At 39.7% G+C, this 11,593-nt stretch overlaps 1 non-coding gene across 1 annotated transcript; it reads left to right on the top strand.

Moving 5' to 3' along the window:
* Positions 1-3,287: 3,287 nt before the first annotated feature.
* Positions 3,288-3,394, top strand: LOC142173930 (small nucleolar RNA R71). Its single transcript, XR_012703296.1, has one exon. It is a non-coding gene; the product is annotated as a small nucleolar RNA R71 (small nucleolar RNA).
* The last annotated feature ends 8,199 nt before the right edge of the window (positions 3,395-11,593 follow it).

An 11,593-nucleotide genomic window follows, 5' to 3' on the forward strand; every position in this document is an offset into this window, starting at 1 on the left:
TGGGTGCAAAGCCAATTATCATATACAGTAACATACTTGCTATGAGGGTTGTAGGGAGTCTTTTCCCTTTGGAACCCAATCCCCTGCCTGTTTCCCCCATTGTTGGTGTACATGGCAGTGATAGCATCAGAGGACCAGGTCCACTTGAGTGATTTTTCAAGATCACTCTACACTCTTCCTAGTTCTTCATAAAGTTGTTTGTTTTTCTCAAGTTCAGCACACAGGCTAGACTTCACTGAATTTAACTCACTTTCAAGCTTAATGTGTGCCACGCTTGCAACTTCCTTTCCCTTTTGAGAATTTTCAGGTCTACTCTCTATTTTAGGTTCTCCAATTGTTTCCTTCAAGTCCACTACCACCACTAATAAGTCATCTCTCTCATGCTCAATGTTAGCAAAACTCTCAACTAAGACTTCTTTTTCTTTTCTTTCACACTCAATGGTCCTTTTTAGGTATACCACAACGACCATTAGATCATCTCTTTCATGTTCTATATTTGCAATTTTTTCATCTAAGGCATCCTTTTCTTTCTTCAGGTTCTCAATTGTTTCTTTTAAGTCAACAACCACAATTACTAAGTCATCTATGGTTTGTTCTGCATCTCCTAACTCCATAGTTAAAGCATCTTTATCATTTATGAGAATGTGATAAGCATCAATTAACATATTTGCCAAAGACATGAGCTTTTTAGGAGAATAAGATTTCAGATTTCTCTGAACATCCAGAAAATTTACCTCATCATCGTCGTCATCTTCATCATCATCAGACTGAGCCATCAAGGCAAAGATTGAGTCATACTCAGTTTCTTCGCTTTCTATTACCATTATTGAACTATCACCATGATCATTTTCTTCTTCAGATTCACTGGAGGAGTCTCCCCATACAGCAAGAGCTTGCTTTACAACATTGTCAGCGACATTCTTTCTCTTGAAGCATTTATCAGGAACCGGGTTCTCTTGACTGCTTTGTCAAAGTTGTTTTTGTACTGATCTTGCTTTAAGAGAGCGCACTCCTTGATGAAGTGTCCTGGCTTGCCATATTTATGGCAGAGGTCATAATATTTTGGCTTGCTGGAGTTTCCCCTTTTTGGAATGCCTCCATTCTTGCGAACCATCTTCTGGAATCTTCTTGTCAAGTAAGCCATATCACCATCCTCACCACTTAAATCATTGTTGTTTGTCTTGAGGACCAGGTTCTTCTCCCTTTTGGGTTCTCTTCTTTCATTGTCCTTTTTCTTCTTCTTCTTCATTTCATATGCTTTCAGATTGCCAACAAGTTCATCTACTGTCAGTGTCTGCAAGTCCTTTGCCTCTGTAATGGCGTTCACTTTGCTTTCCCAAGAACTGGGCAGAACACTAAGGATTTTCCTGACAAGCTTGTTTCTTGGAATAGTTTCACCAAGAGAGTGAAGCTCATTAATGATGAAGGTGAAGTGAGTCTGCATATCTTGGATGGGTTCATCATCTTTCATCCTGAAAAGCTCGTATTCAGTTGTGAGCATGTCAATCTTGGATTGCTTAACCTGTGTTGTTCCTTCGTGAGCTATCTGAAGAGCCTCCCAGATTTCTTTTGCTGATTGGCATGCCGATATCCTGTTATATTCATCAGGACTAATGCCATAAACAAGAATTTTCTTTGCACGAAAGTTCTTTTCTATGGCCTTTCGATCAGCATCATTGAATTCTTTCCTCATCTTGGGAATGGCTGCAGCTGGGTCGCCAAGATTCTTGGTGGGAACAAAAGGTCCGTCACATATGACATCCCATAGCTCAAAATCTTCAGCCATGATGAAATCGTGCATCCTAGTTTTCCACCATCCATAATACTGTCCATTGAACCTAGGTGGTATGTAAGTAGACTGGCCTTCTTCGAAGTTTGGAGGAGCAGCTATGAGGATCCTTTCTAGGTGTTAAACTGATAGAAAGAAACCGCTCGGATACCAATTGATAGAATATAAGGGTCCACCAAACTCTCTAGAGAACCAGGTTCTCTATCAGTTCCAATAGAACACACGCACACTGCAGTAAGTAGCTGACAAGAGGAAATTTACGTGGAAAATTTCCAGCTCAACGGGATTAAAAATTACGACCTACCTTTGTAGGATTTCAACTTTACTACTGAGCAACTTTTAGATTATAACCTATGCAACCTAGGAATTAACCTCTTAATCCTTCACTAAATTGTAATACTCTATTACAAGCCACTTTGTAATAAATCTATTACAAAGTCTTTACAACTCGACTAGCTCTAGCCAAGACTCAAACACAAAGGTTTAAGGTTTACAAAGAGTTTCCTACAGAGTACTTCTAAACAAGCTAAGTAGGAAATACAATTTAAGAACTATTATAAAGTCACAACTCAACTAAGGACATACAATGACTTGTTGTGGGGAACTGGTCCGTAGTAGTGTTGTTCTTTGTTCTTGATGCACTTGAGAATTGATTGCTTGATGACCGTGTGAGAGCTTGAATGATTTCTCTAAGTGAACAGGTGATTTTTTTTACCTTCCTTGATGTTAATCATGCATTTGTGACATCACTAGGATGATGTAAGCAAGGTAGGTAAAAGACATTCCCCATAAAGTTGACTGTTGCACTGTTTCTGCATTGTAGCATGTGCAGGCAGCAACTTTACAGCTGGGGCAGTTGACTTGTACTGTGTCCTCGGGAAACGATAGTTATCTGTTCCCTCTGTTGTTCCTCTGACTCTGAAGAGTTGAAGCATATTCCAAGCTTGAACCTTTGGATCTTAAGTTCTTAAGGATATGTAACTGGTTCGTTATCTGGTTCTTGGCAGTAAGTTTGTTAGATCATCAAAACATAAATCAAGGTAGTTGTAACCTATCACATGCATTCGCAGTACCCCCAGTTGAACTCCATAAAAAATCGGGGTGCCTCTGACCCATCGCATCATAATTTCCCACAACATTTACTTTCTCAGTTGAGGCTTGACACTCATAAGTAGGGTGTCCTCTTCCACATATATCACAGGCTGCATGAGGCTCACTTTGTATCAAGTCTAAGATCATCTTTCTTACCTCTTTGGCCTTATCATCAAGTTGTACCTGCACAGATGTGTTAGCATCAACCTGGTAAATACCAGTTCATCTGTTTCTTTCAGCACTCTTAGAGGGCCATTGATTTGCATCTTCAGACAACTCATCAAGAATTGCAACTATCTCCCCTGGAGTCTTCTTCATCAACGGGCCTTCAACTGCATTGCTCAATATGCTACGTGAGGTCGGTTTCAATCCATCTCAAAAGTCCTGGAGTTGCATCCAGAATTCAATTTTGCTACGTTGACACTTTCTGACTATTTCCTTAAACCTCTCCCAAGCTTCAAACACAGTCTCAGTATCTTTCTGGAAGAAGTTATAGATTTCACTCCTAAACTTTCCCGTCTTAGTTGACGAGAAATATTTATCAAGAAATTTTCTGGTCATCTCATCCCATGTTCGAATTGATCCATTAGGTAAGCTTCGAAGCCACTGCTTTGCATCATCTTTAAGTGTGAAGGGGAATGACCTTAAGTAAACTACATCTTGTGACACACCATTGTATTAAAAAGTGTTCATAATCTCCTCGAAGTCCATTAGATGTATATTTGGATCTTCATTTGACTTTCCTATGAAGACACAACAATTCTGAAGGGTTTGAAGCAGCAACCCTTGCTTTAACTCGAAATTATTTGCTATAATTGGAGGGGGTCTCACACTTGATAATCCTTAATTGTAGACCGGTCTAGCATAATCGCCAAGTGGTTTTCCAGGTATGGAAGCTATATTTCCGAATTGATCTGCACCCAAAGGTTGATTTTGAGCAATTGTACGACCCCTCTCTTCTTCATAGATAATCTGTGCATCCCTAAAAGTTGCTTCCTCAGCACCCCGTGCAGCTTGTTCTCATCGTAGGGCTGCTTCTCTCGCATCCAAATCCACATTATCTTCACCGTTTCCAACCATAAGTTCTTTGGTTGAGGATTGCCCAACCTTTTCTGTTGTCTCAGTGAGATTTCTTTTTTTCTTCAGTTGTCACAGTTGTTTTTCTATCTCTGGCTCATATGGTAGCACTTCTTAAGCAGAAGTTCTAGTCATGCACCACTGTAACATGTAACCTGCGCACAGTCAAAGAACACCAAACGTAAAAAGAGAAAAATAAAATAAAAATAAAAGAAAAATTCCTGAATTAGCACTACAAACTATTTCAAACACTATTAATTGCCAATCCCTGGCAACGACGCCAAAATTTGATGATCGCAAAACACACCCTTAAATATGCTCGCTAGTCGAATATAGTATAATATAATATCGTATCCACGTGGATTGGAGTTAAATAATATTATCATAGTTTGTAGCTAGATTGCTATCCAAGATTATGAACAATTGAGAAGTATATGATTTCTAACTAAAATTACTAAGAATCTAAAGCTATTGACTAATAACAATCGAAACAAAGATAAGCAAGGAACTTATTAGTGGGAGAAAATAGGGGTTGATAGGATATGTGCAAGATAATTGTTTGGGATATAACTCTATATAATTCTCTTCTAATGTTTAAGTGAGTCTCTCAAATTCATTCACTTATTAGTTCAAACGTTTAGCAAAAACTCCTCTCTCGATCAAGCCTTAACCTTACAAGATGAACCAATTTAAGCACGTGAAGATATGTAAGAATGCGTAATAGATTGGTCTTTAGGAAAATCTCTTTCGATTATTCTCCTAACTAGTTTTAATAAATAATTTAACTAGCCTCTTTTGATTAATTAGAAGAATCTATGAACTCACCCATCAATATAATGCAAAGATATCACAAGTTATTCCTCTCTCGATTACATGAACTAGTGAATATAGATGCAACAATTAAATCATCCATAAAATGCTTCAATACATAAAACTAGAGTTATAATCCACACACAATCATCAATACACCAAATCCATTAAACCCTAATGGTAACTACTCCGTAAATATGGAGCAATTTATCACATATAAAATTAAAGTATAGGAAAACATAAACTCAATCCAAACTTGTGTCTTGAGTGAGGAATGAATGATGAAATACTTGTGCTCGTGTTCTTCCAACCACTCCTTAGCCTCCTTAGGTCGAAAGTATGTCAAAAGTCTAGAAAATTACGTTTTTCCATGTATTTATACCAAGTAGGGTCAGGCCCAAACGAAATCACTTTTTCCTACGTGAAATAGGACAATTACTCTGTAAAATTTGCACAGGCGTGTCGCATGGGGCGACGCGCCATGCGGGACATTAGTGGGAAAATCCAGACAGTTAAAATCTGTCAAGCTGCAGGAAAATTCACAAGCGCGACACCCCACGCACCGCGGCTATGGGGTTTTCTCAGAGTATGGATTTGTTCGTGCGTTTTGACATCCAGATGTGATTTTCGACCCCCGAACGTGATTCCGGTTTAATTCCTTGGGCTTTTACTCAGACTTCAAAGCTTCAAATAGCTCGAATTTATTCCATCCATCCACATAGCTCGAAATTACTCCTACAAGACATAAAACATGCAATGAGTAAAAAATACTAGCAATTAAAGCTCAAAACTAATAAAGTGTAGTAAATTGGAGTGCAATAAGCGACTAAAATACGAGATTATAGCCTACCATCAGTGCATCAAAGATGAAGATGGTAAAGTTCTGGTGGAAGAGGCGTGTATCAGGCGTAGATGGCAGGAGTACTTCCATAGACTCTTGAATGAGGGAGGGGACAAGAACATCATGCTAGGTAAGTTAGAAAACTCAGGGAGTCAGAGTGATTTTGGGTTTTGTAGGCGTATTAGGAGCGAAGAGGTTGAGAGGGCAATGCGGAAAATAGGCAGGGGTAAAGTAATTGGGCCTGACGAGATTCCAGTGGAATTTTGGAAGGAAGTGGATCGGACAGGCTTGGAGTGGCTTACTGTGTTGTTTAACGTCATTTTCAGGACGAAGAAGATGCCGAAGATTGGCGGTGGAGTTTGATTATCGTGTTGTATAAAAACAAATGTGATATCCAGGACTGCAACAACTATAGGGGTACTAAGTTGCTGAGTCATATTATGAAAATTTGGGAGAGGGTGGTGGAGAGGAGGGTGCGACGTAGTGTTACTATTTTTGAGAACCGATTCATATTTATGCCATGACGGTCTACTACAGAAGCCGTTCACATTGTGAGGAGATTAGTGGAGCAGTATAGGGAGAGGAATAAGGACTTGCATATGGTATTCATAGACCTAGAGAAGGCCTATGATAAAGTCCCGAGAGAGGTCCTATGGAGATGTATAGAGGCTACGGTGTTCTAGTAGCGTACATTAGGGTGATTAAGGACATGTACGAGAGAGTGAAGATTTGGGTGAGGACTGTGAGAGGAGACTTGGATCATTTTCCAGTGGAGATGGGGTTGCATCAGGAATCGACTCTTAGCCAGTTTTTGTTAAACTTAGTGTTAGAGGTGCTGACACAACATATATAAGTAGAGGTGCCATGGTTTATGCTATCTGCTGATGACATAGTCATGATTGATAAAACGCGAGACATAGTTAACACTAGGTTGGAAGTTTGAAGACAGATGCTGGAGTCTAAGGTTTTCAAGTTGAGTATGTCAAAAACTGAGTACTTGGAGTGCAAGTTCAGTAATAAGATGCATGAAGAAGGAGTGGAAGTGAAGATTAGTACTCAAGTCATCCCAAAAAAGATAGTTTCAAGTATGTTGGGTCTATTATTCAAGGCAACAGGGAGATTGACTAGGATGTTACTCATTGTATTGGAGCGGGGTGAATGAGATGGAGGCTCGCCTCAGGGGTTTTGTGTGATAAGAATGTGCCACCTGGACTTAAGGGCAAGTTTTATAGAGTGGTGGTTAGACCGACTATGTTGTATAAGGCTGAGTGCTGGCCTGTCAAGAAGTCCCATGTTCAGACATTGAAAGTTGCCAAAATGAGGACGTTGAAATGGATGTGTCGACATACCAGGAAGGACAGGATTAGGAATGAAGTTATTAAGGACAGGGTAGGAGTGGCATCTGTGGAGGACAAATTGCGGGAATCGAGGTTGAGATGGTTCAGGCATGTGAAGATGAGGGACATAGATGATCTGGTCAGAAGGTGTGAGAGGTTGTCTATGGCGGGTCTGATAAAGGGAAGGGGTAGGCCTAAGAAGTATTGAGGAGATGTAGTTAGACAAGACATGTTATTACTCCAGCTTACCGAGGATATGACCCAGATAGAAAGGTGTGGAGGTCAAGGAATAGGGTTGTAGGTTGACAGATAGTAGTGTGTTCCTCCTAAGATTACCATTAGAACTACGACTATTTTTGTATTATCTTATTCATGGTTTTTACTATTATTTGTTGTGTCATTTGCACCATTACCATAATACATTATTGTTATTATTGCCTGCACTTGTTATTTTGTCTCCACTGTTCCTTGAGCCGAGGTGTTACAAACTCATTCGTGAGTAAAGTTTATGCAAGGCGAGGCCCTCGAGTTAAGGAAAATAGCAACGTCAAAGAGGATAAGCAGATAGGAATACAGATGCACCGGGTAGATATTTGTTGGTCATTTAAATAGTCAGTAGTTTAATTTTACTAGGATTCTTAATTCAGTAGATTTATTATATTTGTAGACTCCTAGTTATGCTTAATAGCTTTGTAACAAGACTCTATTTAAAAAGACACAAGGAATAAAAAAGGGCATGCAAGATTTATATAAGAAAACAAGAGAACTAGAACTCTCTCTAACGAGTCCTAAGGTTATAGGCTCCCTTTAACGAGCTTAATTATTGTTATCAAAATAGGTCGCTCACGGAATAGAAATAAGGGAAAGGATCTGTTGAACACAGACTTTCCAGTGAATCACCATGTGACAAGATCCATTTTGTGTGACCATAACAACTTGGTACCAGAGACAAACACTATGGGCGATCCAAGCAAACATAATGAGTTACAGGCTCTCCTTCAAGAGGCGCAAGCTACAACAAAGCAAGAATAACATAAGCAGTGGCATAATCTGAATCAAGGATGGTTAATTAACTGCAACAATTATCGTTACAATTGCAGGAGTTCATTGTTGGGTTTAACAAAAATCAAGGAAAGGATTTTGATGCTGGAGCAAGCAGCAATGTAGGTAACCAACCCTACAGACCAGAGAATCGACCTAATCACCTGACAGAAAATAGTGTGGTATCAAGGTACACAAAGCTGGATTTTTCTACTTTTGACGGATCTGAAGACCCATTGATTTGGCTACACCGTTATGAGAAATTCTTTTCCAATCAGAGAACAAATGAAGCAGATAAGGTAGGATTTGCAACATTTCATCTTCTAGATGAGGCACATTTATGGTATCGTCAAGTGGAACAAGAGTATCCATCAGTTGACTGGTCGGAATTCAAAGAATATTGTGCCATCAGGTTTGGGCCTCCACCGGGCAGTAACCCACTAGGTGATCTGGTGAATCTTAAGCAAACGGGCTCAATTGAAGAATATCAGCGCCAATTTTATAAACGTTTAGCCAGGCCTGTAAGTGTGTTTGTGTGGACCAGCAAGTTAGTCTTTTCACCGTCGGGCTAATCGATTCCATTCGGCTTGATGTTGAAATGCGTAGTCCACCAGATTTGGTTCATGCCATGAATATAGCTCGAGCTTTTGAAAAGAAACAGAAGGTGGTGTGGGCAACATCTTCTCGAAGGGAGACTTGGAAAGGGACTAAAGGTTATTTCAGTACTACTACAAGTTCAACAACTCCAACTCCAAAGGGTAGCAATGCACCAGGTGGGATTACTGAACCAAAGTTGGTAAGTTCTTCTGCTCCTTTCATAAAAATGTTGTCAAGGGCTAAAATGGCAGAGAGAAGGGAAAAACGATTGTGTTATAATTGTGATGAATTGTATTCGATTGGGCATCAATGTAAGAAGCTATTTTGGTTGGAACTAACTGATCTAGATGATGAAGAACATGACCATAAAGATGCGGAAGAACCTGAAATTTCCTTATATGCCATCACGGGATAGAAGAGTGCAAGAACAATATAGTTATTAGCAATCACGAAAGGTCAACCATTGTTGAGCCTGGTTGATTCGGGCAGCACACACAATTTCATAAGTAACACAACATCGCAACACTTGGGGATGCAAGTATAGCATGGGACAAGTGCCAATGTATCAGTGGCTAATGGAGAAAAAGTTTATAGTAAAGGAACTTTCCCATCAGTATCCTTCTTATTGATAACCAAAACTTTGAAGTTGACTTCTTTGTTATTCCGTTAGATGGCTTTGACATTGTTCTAGGGGTGATTTGGTTACAAATATTAGGCCCCATTCTTTGGGAATTCGTTATACTTGAAATGGGTTTTACTTCAAATGGGAAACAAGTCGTCTTTCAAGGGCAGCAAACCTGTTCGAAATTGCAACTTCAATTATTGCATGATTTAGATGAGCACCACAACAAACTGGAGCAGGTCTTGGCCGAATTTGCTGACTTGTTTCAAGAGTCTACTGGGCTGCCTCCAATGCGAAATTTTGATCATCGCATTTGCTTATTACCTAGTTCCAAACCAGTGGTAGTTCGAGCATATCGATATCCTCATTTGCAGAAAGATGAGATAGAAAAACAGTGTGCAGATATGTTAAGATAAGGAATCATTCGGCCTAGTAGATCACCCTTCTCATCTCCAGTTTTATTGGTTCGTAAGCATGATGGAACTTGGCATTTTAGTGTTGATTATCGTGAGCTCAATGCCAAGACAGTGAAGGATAAATTTCCAATTCCAGTGGTGGACGAATTATCGGACCAATTTTACAGGTCCAGATACTTCACGTAGCTAGATTTGAAGTCGGGCTATCATCAGGTCCGCATAGATCCTCTAGACATTGAGAAGATAGCCTTTTGCACGCATCATGGCCACTTTGAATTTTTGGTTATGCCGTTCTGATTGTCAAACGCTCCATCAACATTTCAAGCACTAATGAATGAGGTATTTCAACCACACTTGCGTTAGTTTGTGTTGGTTTTCTTTGATGACATTTTAATATATAGCAAGACATGGGATGATCATCTCACTCATATTGGCATCATTTTTGAGTTATTATGTGCTCATAACCTTTATGTCAAGAGATCTAAATGTTTCTTTGGAGATATCCAAGTAGCATATCTTGGTCATGTGGTGTCTGAAACAGGTGTGGCAGCATACACAAACAAGGTTCAGACTATCATTGATTGGCCTCAACCACAGTCCACCACTACCTTGCGCGGATTCTTAGGCTTAAAAGGTTATTATCGTAAATTTATAAGAAATTATAGTCATATAGCAGCCCCTTTAACTAACATGCTTAAAAGAAATTTGTTCCAGTGGGATGAAACAACTTTGGCTTCTTTTGACACTCTTAAAAAAGCACTTGCAACTGCTCCTGTTTTACAATTACCAAATTTTAATGATCCATTTATAATTGAATGTGATTCCTCGGGGGGTGGTATTTGAGCGGTGTTGCAACAGAATGGCCATCCTATTACTTTTTCAGTCGACAACTGGCAGCTCGACGTTTTAAATTGGTTGCATATGAGCGAGAATTAATTGGCTTGGCTAAAGCAGTGCAACATTGACGCCCTTATCTATGGTGCAGATCTTTCTTGATTCGCACAGACCACTATAGCCTTAAATATTTGTTGGAACGTCTTACCAATTTACCTCAACAGCATTGGATCAGCAAGCTTATGGGGTTTGATTTTTGTGTGGAGTATAAGGCAAGCCACTTGAATAAGGATGCTGATGCCTTGTCATGCCGTCCTGGTAAAGAGGAATTACTGTATGCCATCAACCAACCACGTGTACTACTGCTTGATGCGATTAGAGAAGAGATATGCAATGACGCTTCCTTGCAAGAATTAGTCCAACAAGTGCTTCGTTAAGAACTTGATGCCTCCTGGTCAATCAAAGACAGGCTACTATTTTATAAAGGTCGTATCTACTTGCTGCCTTCTTCCCAATTGATTGCTACTATTCTGTCGGGATATCATGATAATGCCCATGAAGGGGTACAGAAAACATTGTTGTGCATACGACAAGATTTCTACTGGAAGGATATGAAGTCGATTATTGGGAATTATGTCGTTGCTTGTCCAGTTTGTCAACGCAATAAGGCTGAACATCTAAGCCCTGCAGGTTTACTACAGCCACTTGCACTTCCTGAGCAAGTATGAGCTGATATCTCAATGGACTTTATTGATGGCTTACCAAAGGATTGGGGCAAAACAGTATTTTTTGTGGTAGTAGATCGTTTTTCCATATATGCACACTTTATACCCATGTCTCACCCTTACAATGCAACCCGTGTTGCCTATGTTTTCTTTGAGAATATTGTTCGCTTGCATGGGATACCCGTTCTTGTGATAGGGATGTCATTTTTACAAGCACATTTTGGGGAGAATTGTTTTGTCAATGTGGAACAAAGTTGGCATTCTCTTCTGCTTATCACCCTCAGACTGATGGTCAAACTAAATTTGTGAATCGTACTATTGAAATGTATTTGTGTTGCTTGGTTGGGGATTATCCAAAGAAGTGGGTTGATTGGTTGCCTTGGGCAGAGTATTGCTATAATACTTCCTTTCA

Source organism: Nicotiana tabacum, chromosome 19, assembly GCF_000715075.1.
Source record: "Nicotiana tabacum cultivar K326 chromosome 19, ASM71507v2, whole genome shotgun sequence".
NCBI classification, from domain to species: Eukaryota; Viridiplantae; Streptophyta; class Magnoliopsida; order Solanales; family Solanaceae; genus Nicotiana; species Nicotiana tabacum.